This window comes from Bos mutus, chromosome 20, assembly GCF_027580195.1.
Source record: "Bos mutus isolate GX-2022 chromosome 20, NWIPB_WYAK_1.1, whole genome shotgun sequence".
Classification (NCBI taxonomy): domain Eukaryota; kingdom Metazoa; phylum Chordata; class Mammalia; order Artiodactyla; family Bovidae; genus Bos; species Bos mutus.
The window spans coordinates 55,694,329-55,702,643 of NC_091636.1; the positions used below are offsets into that span (position 1 = coordinate 55,694,329).

Sequence of the window (8,315 nt, forward strand, 5' to 3'; positions counted from 1 at the left end):
AGCACTTGCATAAACTACGCCACATCTCACCAGGCAGTGTCTGTTGTTGGTGCTTAGCAGGGGCTGGAAGACCAGAGGCTGCATTTCAGACTCCTTTGCTATCTGGTTCAGTCAAGGTTCTGCCAACAAGAGGCTGTCTCATGAGATTAGAGGGTTGAAGAAGAGTAGGAACCTTTCTTCCTCAGGCCATCACAGTAGCTATGAAGCTCCCTGGCACCTGCACTACACCTGGGCTAGAGTGAAGTAACAGACCGTCACAGCACGCTTGAGAGGGAGGGATTCAGGGCTGCACATCTGGCTGCATTTCCCTGTAGTTGCTTATGTCTGAGAACATCACTTCCTTTTCTGTTCCCCCAACCTTTCCAATAACTATTTTAAGCTTTCTTTAAAAAATTATTTATTTGGCTGCACCGGGTCTTGGCTGCAGCATATAGGATCTAGTTTCCCAACCAGGTATCGAACCTGAGCCCCCTGCCTTGGGAACGTGGGGCCTTAGCCACTGGACCACCAGTGAATTCCCTCCAGTAATGTTGAAACCTAGTTCCCCATAGTAAATACCGCTCTGCTGGAAATACCTTAAGCGGTTTTTATTTTTCTTGATTTAATCCAATTGGACTACTTCTTATCCTGAAAGTGCTAGCCTTCTTTAATTCATATTCTATTAAACATGCATTTAATTCACACGTATATTATTTAATTCATATTCTAATTGTGGGAGAAGAAGCCTACATCATAACCATTCCCAAGAAAGCCCTCTCAAATGGCTCCCTCTAGTCATCATTCCTCTGTCCTTTGTCTAAACTCCTAAGTTACATAAGACACAGTCTGTAGCCCTCAGTTTTGCATTCAATTCCACATATGGTCATATTTTACTCTTTGTGTGCTAGTGTGATTGGTTAGTCATGTCTGACTCTTTGTGACCCCGTGGACCGTAGCCCATCAGGCTCCTCTGTCCATGGCATTCTCCAGGCAAGAACACTGGAGTGTGTAGCCATTCACCTCTCCAGGAGATCTTCCCAACCCAGAGACTGAACCCATGTCTCCTGCATTGCAGGTGAATTTTTTACAGTCTGAGCCACTAAGGAAGCCCATTTTATTTCTTAGTTTTCCTAAAATAAAAAATGTTCCTTCTCTAATTAAATTTTAAATTCCTGAGAAGGCAAGACCTTGGGACTTTTTTCTTTTATTTCTGGGAAGACCTATGACAATGTCGGGCATGTTGTCAGTGTCTGATAAATAAACACTCATTAGTTTCACTTGAAAGAGATCAAAGAAAGGGTATTTTTCACACTACCTTCAGTGTGGAAGGGCTATGATTTGATCACAGTCGTACGTTAGTGTCCTACTTATCAAACTGTCATACACCACCTTAAGCCTTAGTAATTGCAGAGTTCAAGGGCTTGGGAAAAATTCAGCAAGAAGAACTGCTAGGGGACCTTGGTCTTACATGTGAAAACTATTATTTCAGTTCACTAAAGATGAGTCTATTAATAACTGGAGCCTGAAAGCTGTTTTTAGCTAAGCTTTACACCTCTAAAACTTGCCAAAATGTCGCAGAATGCCATCCAAATTTCTACACAAGTAGAAGATAGCTTCCTTCACCTCAACTACCTTGATTAGTAGTCTCAATATTTGCTTATTTTTTTTATCCATTATTGTCTACTAGATACAGACTTGTGAAGTGATACCAATACTCAATATCTTACTACCTTCCCCCCGCCACTCCACCCCAAGAGGAAATTGTTCCAAGCATAGCAGTTGATTTGGTGCATTCATGGAAGGAGGCAAGGTCATGCTCCTCCTACTTTGCCTTCTTGAACCAGAAACCTTCAGTCTCTTATCATGATCCAAGAAATTATTTTCTGAATGCATGGTTAATTCTATCATATAGTCAACTCTATTCAGGTCAGGAAGCAACAGTTAGAACTGGACATGGAACAACAGACTGGTTCCAAATAGGAAAAGGAGTACGTCAAGGCTGTATATTGTCACCCTGCTTATTTAACTTATATGCAGAGTACATCATGAGAAACGCTGGACTGGAAGAAACACAAGCTGGAATCAAGATTGCCGGGAGAAATATCAATAACCTCAGATATGCAGATGACATCACACTTATGGCAGAAAGTGAAGAGGAACTAAAAAGCCTCTTGATGAAGGTGAAAGAAGAGAGTTAAAAAGTTGGCTTAAAGCTCAACATTCAGAAAACAAAGATCATGGCATCCGGTCCCATCACTTCATGGGAAATAGATGTGGAAACAGTGTCAGACTTTATTTTGGGGGGCTCCAAAATCACTACAGATGAAGACTGCAGCCATGAAATTAAAAGACGCTTACTCCTTGGGAGGAAAGTTATGACCAACCTAGATAGCATATTCAAAAGCAGAGACATTACTTTGCCAACAAAGGTCCATGTAGTCAAGGCTATGGTTTTTCCAGTGGTCATGTATGGATGTGAGAGTTGGACTGTGAAGAAAGCTGAGCACTGAAGAATTGATTCTTTTGAACTGTGGTGTTGGAGAAGACTCTTGAGAGTCCCTTGGACTGCAAGGAGATCCAAAGAGTCCATTCTAAAGGAGATCAGCCCTAGGTGTTCTTTGGAAGGAATGATGCTAAAGCTGAAACTCCAGTACTATGGCCACCTCATGCGAAGTGTTGACTCATTGGAAAAGACTCTGATGCTGGGGGCGATTGGGGGCAGGAGGAGAAGGGGACAACAGAGGATGAAATGGCTGGATGGCATCACCGACTCGATGGACGTGAGTTTGAGTGAACTCCACAAGTTGGTGATGGACAGGGAGACCTGGCATGCTGCTATTCATGGGGTCGCAAAGAGTCGGACACGAATGAGCAACTGAACTGAACTGAACTGAACTGATTCTATAGGGGCTTCCCTGGTGGCTCAGCTGGTAAAGAATTAATCTGCAATGCAGGAGACTGGGTTCAATCCCTGGATTGTGAAGATCCCCTGGAGAAGGGAAAAGCTACCCACTCCAGTATTCTGGCCTGGAGAATTCCACGGCCTGTACAGTCCATGGTGTCACAAAGAGTCGGACACGACCAAGTGACTTTCATTCATTGTATTCTATAGATGTGAATAAATAAGAGGAGAAAGCTGTTAACAAAGAAAAACATCTAAAAAGAAAATGGAACTACACAAGCCAGGTACCTCCAAGAATTTGGGAGTAAACTGTCAAAACTGCCAGCTTTGAGCCTCCAAAGAAAAATCAGCTAAATTAAGAACCAGAGGGCACTTTCCTTTCAGCAGAGTATGAAGGCAAGATGGTGGTGCAGATTTCCAAGAAGAGGAAGTTTGTCACTGATGGCATCTTCAAAGCTGAACTGAAGAGTTTCTCATGTGAGAGCTGGCTGAAGATGGGTACTCTGGGGTTGAAGTCCAAGTTACATCAACCAGGACAGAAATCATTGTCTTGGCCACCAGGATACAGAATGTTCTCCATGGTTCAGAAGAGATTTGGCTTCTCTGAGGGCAGTGTAGAACTTTATGCTGGAAAGGTGGCCACAAGAGGTCTGGCTATCCTTGCCCAGGCATAGTGTCTGCGTTACAAACTCCCAGGAGGCCTTACAGTGTTAGGGCCTGCTCTTGCATGCTGTGGTTCATCACGGAGAGTAATCAAGGACTGTGAAGTCGTGGTGTCTGGGAAACTCCAAGGACAGAGAGCTAAATCCATGAAGTTTGTGGATGGCCTGATGGTCCACAGTGAGGACCATCTATGTTAACTATGATGCTGACACCACCATGTGCCGTGTGCTGCTCAGACAGATTGTGCTGGACATTAAGGTGAAGATCATGCTGCCTTAGGACTCAACTGATATGACTGGCCCTTAGAAGCCCCTAGGGCTTCCCAGGTGGCACTAGTGGTAAAGAACCAGCCTGCCAATGCAGGAGACTTAAGATACATAGGTTCAATCCTTGGATTGAGAAGATACCCTGGAGGAGGGCATGGCAACCACTCCAGTATTCTTGCCTGGAGAATCCCATGGACAGAGGAGACTGGTGGGCTACAGTCCATAGGGTCACAAACAGTCGGACAGGACTGAAGCAACTCAGCATGCACGCATGCAAGAAGCCTCTGCCTGGTCACGTGAACAGTCTGGAACCCAAAGAGGAAATACTGCCCACCACCCCCCCCTCCAAAGAGAAGGGTGGGGAGCCAGAGCCACCTGCCATGCCCCAGCCAGTACTCACAGCATAATAGGGTCTTCTTGGCCACTAGATTTGGAGTCTGGATGTTGCTCTATAAAGACATTTAATAAAATGTTTTTAAAAGAAACAACCAGAGGGTAGGTCTAGAAATTTAGAAATACAAACAATTCTACTTCAGTTTTAGGAGAGAGAAAGAAACTTACGTTAGAAAGAATTGATTTGTTATTCAGTGAGCAGAGAAAAAGTCAATATCTTCATATTACTAATAAAGCCATGAATAAGCTACTAATCTGGAACAGGGGAAGTATCCAGCTGAGGAACTGAGAAACAAAGATTTTATTTTTAGATTCAAGAGAATATTAGGATGGGGGTTTTAGATGAGGTGTTTATGCTTTATTTCCTTGATTAGGGCACTACCATGCTGCTTTTTAAACACTGATGCATGCCTGTGGCTCTAACTTGGACCACATTAGATGGTCCTTATTGTGATAAATTGCATTATTCAGGGTTGTTAACTTCTAACAACGGCAAATTGGCTATTTAAGCAGAAAAGGAATTTAGTCCAGGAAAATACATAGCTCTCAGAATCTTCACATTAGTCAAAGAAAAGGTTTATAGGTTAGTTAAGTGACCAGGCACAAAACCCAAGTTATACCATCTATGACCTAGAGACTACTGACGTTATCCCAAAACAAGGACCCAGCATAGCAAGTCACTCCCCAGAGACCAGCCATACTTTCCATCTACGCTCTTCCAATTGTCAGTTTCCCAACCAAGTCAGGATGAAAACCACATGCAAGACCTCTGTTTCTGTGGGGGATTCACTGTAAATCCAACTTCAGCACAAATGCATCTCATTTGTACCTCCTTGGTCACATGAGTGCCTCTCTGTGAAGGTGATTCAGTCGTGTCCGAGTCATGCGACCCCAGGGCCTTTAGCCCACCAGGCTCCTCTGCTCATGGGATTTCCCAGTCAAGAATACTGGAGTGGGGAGCCATTCCCTCATCCAGGGATCGTCCCATGCCTCTCCTCAGTTTGGTACCAGGGTTTTTCAGTTGGCTCTGTTGGTAAAGAACCCACCTGCCAATGCAGGATGTGTGGGTTTGATCCCTGGGTCAAGAAGATCCCCTGGAGAAGGAAATGACAACCCACTCCAGTATTCTTGCCTGGAGAATCTCTTGGACAGAGGAGCCTGGCAGGCTACGGCCCATGGGATCGAAAAAAGTTGGACACAATTGAAGCAACTTAGCACGCATGTGAACTGACAAAGAAAGCAGAAAGAGAAAGCTCCTACATAGAGGCCCAGATTGTGACTTAAAGGTGACACGGCCCACAGAATGATGGTCCCAAAAACATCCATCTTCTAATCCCCAGAACCCAAGAATGTGTTACCTTCCATGGTAAAAGAGACTTTGAAGATGTGATTAAGGATCTCATGATGAGAAAATCATCCTGGATTATTTGGGTGGGCCTTAGTTCTTCCCTAGTGGCTTAGACAGTAAAGAATCTGCCTGCAGTACAGGAGACAGAGGTTAGACCCCTGGGTCAGGAAGATCCCCTGGAGAAGGGAATGGCAACCCCCTCCACTATTCTTGCCTGGGGAATCCCATGGACAGAGGAGCCTGATGGGCTCCAGTCCATGGAGTCACAGAGTCAGACACGACTGAGCAACAAGCACTGTCTAATCCCAAGCATCTTTATGGGATGAAGACAGGAGATTCAGAGGAACAGTGAACAGATAGAAGCAGTGAACACAGAGGTAGCTGGCGATCCTGTGCTGGCTTTGATAACAGAGGATGGAGCATCAACTGAAGAAATACAGGTAGGCTCTAAAAGCTGGAAAAGGCAAGGAAACAGATTCTAAAGACTCTAGAAGGAACGCTGGCCTGTGGTGCCTTCAGTTTTAACCCAGAGACACTGATCTTGGCCTGCCAATCTCCAAAACTGTAAGACAACCAATTTGTGTTTTTTAAATCACTGTGGTTTAGTCACTAAGTCATGTCTGACTCTTGTGAAATCACTGTTTGTGGTAATTTTTAAATAACAGCAACAGAAAACTAATATAGGCGGTGAATTCTCCAGACATTATGAGGATGCTCACAATGCAGGAGGCAGTTGACAACTGCTTGAATGTTTCACATTTTCAACTTATATTTTCATCTTTTACTCAAACTCCAATACTGACATACTGCTGTTCTTACAGCAGGGCTACTAACGGAATTTGTCAAGTGAAATGATGAATTCTCCACTTGGCTTCTATCAATTCACCAAGTGTCTTGAGCTATGTCCTGCATATATGTTCAATTATCCTAGGGTGATTTGCAGTTGTGAGAGTGCAGGAGTCTTGTTTCTACTGTTTTTCAAGCATTCAAGACAAAACACAGAGTCTAAGCCTTTAGTTTCTCCCCCAAAACACCAATAGGAACAAAATGGCAGGTAGTTTTTCTCCTGTTTTTCATTAGAAAATAATGACTTTCTGTCCTTCTTAAAAAATGGCTTTAATCCACTATAATGTAAGCCTCCTTACTGAAATAGCAACCACAACAAAATCTGGTTCAACTGCTTGCCTAGTGCTTTGGTTTCCATGAAAAACTAAAACATTGTAACATCATAAAAGACATTTTTCCTGTTTCTTAAGAAAAAACACTTGTGTGTTCTTCACCTCAGGATAAATAGAGTACACTGTGCTTTCAGAACAAAGTGAAGGTTCTGTTTGCAAATTTAATAGATAAGGGGAGCTCTAATGTAAATATAAATTCTATTCTGAGAGTTCATCCATCAGCCAGTCATTTGGAGTTCATTTCAACATAGCAACAATACCATTGTTCAGTTCAGTTCAGTTCAGTTGATCAGTTGTGTCCGACTATTTGCAACCCCATGAATCGCAGCACGCCAGGCCTCCCTGTCCATCACCACCTCCCGGAGTTCACCCAAACTCATGTGCATCGAGTTGGTGATGCTATCCAGCCATCACATCCTCTGTCGTCCCCTTCTCCTCCTGCCCCCAACCCCTCCCAGCATCAGAGTCTTTTCCAATGAGTCAACTCTTCACATGAGGTGGCCAAAGTACTGGAGTTTCAGCCTCAGCATCAGTCCTTCCAATGAACACCCAGGACTGGTCTCCTTTAGGACAGACTAGTTGAATCTCCTTGCAGTCCAAGGGACTCTCAATAGTCTTCTCCAACACCACAGTTCAAAAGCATCAATTCTTCGGTGCTCAGCTTTCTTCACAGTCCAACTCTCACATCCATACATGACCACTAGGAAAACCTTAGCCTTGACTAGACGGACCTTTGTTGGCAAAGTAATATCTCTGCTTTTTAATATGCTATCTAAGTTGGTCATAACTTTCCTCCCAAGGAGTAAGCGTCTTTTAATTTCATGGCTGCAGTCACCATCTGCAGTGATTTTGGAGCCCAAAAAAATAAAGTCTGACTCTGTTTCCACTGTTTCCCCATCTATTTCCCATGAAGTGATGGGACCAGATGCCATGATCTTCGTTTTCTGAATGTTGAGCTTTAAGCCAACTTTTTCACTCTCCTCTTTCACTTTCATCAAGAGGCTTTTGAGTTCCTCTTCACTTTCTGCCATAAGGGTGGTGTCATCTGCATACCACTGTTAACATACAACAATTATTGCAATCTCCCTGTAACAACATAAAGTCTTATCTTTGTAGAAGTTGTTACACGAATTCCATCTCAGTGAGGGATCTGGTTTGTCCAGAACATAATTTGAAGAGCGCATAGTAACCTGTGCCCTGAAGAAGAGAACAGTTTTGTGTGATAAAGGAGGCTGAACGGAATGAAGAGAGGCCCAGGGCTGCCTGAGGAAAAGATTCTCTGAATGCACAGATGAGAGTGACTCAGGAAAGGACAAACACATTCTGGGGACACAATGTTCAAGGTTTCATCTGGCTCACTAATGCCATTAGTGTGGGTAGGTTATTTGGAGGCTGGGGACGGGATGAAGTGAGCAGGTGTATATTATGAGTGACATCCAGCCTGACCAAGGGCAAAAACAGATCACATGTGGAAACCCCAGGGTTACTTTTTTTTTGATGTGGACCATTTTTAAAGTCTTTATTGAATTTGTTACAATATTATTTATGTTTTATGTTTTGGTTTGGGGGCCATGTGGCATGTGGGA

General features: G+C 43.6%; 1 pseudogene; it reads left to right on the plus strand.

Annotated features, from left to right (window-relative positions):
• The first annotated feature begins 3,282 nt into the window (after positions 1-3,282).
• On the plus strand, positions 3,283-4,217 carry LOC102271815 (small ribosomal subunit protein uS3-like; annotated as a pseudogene).
• The last annotated feature ends 4,098 nt before the right edge of the window (positions 4,218-8,315 follow it).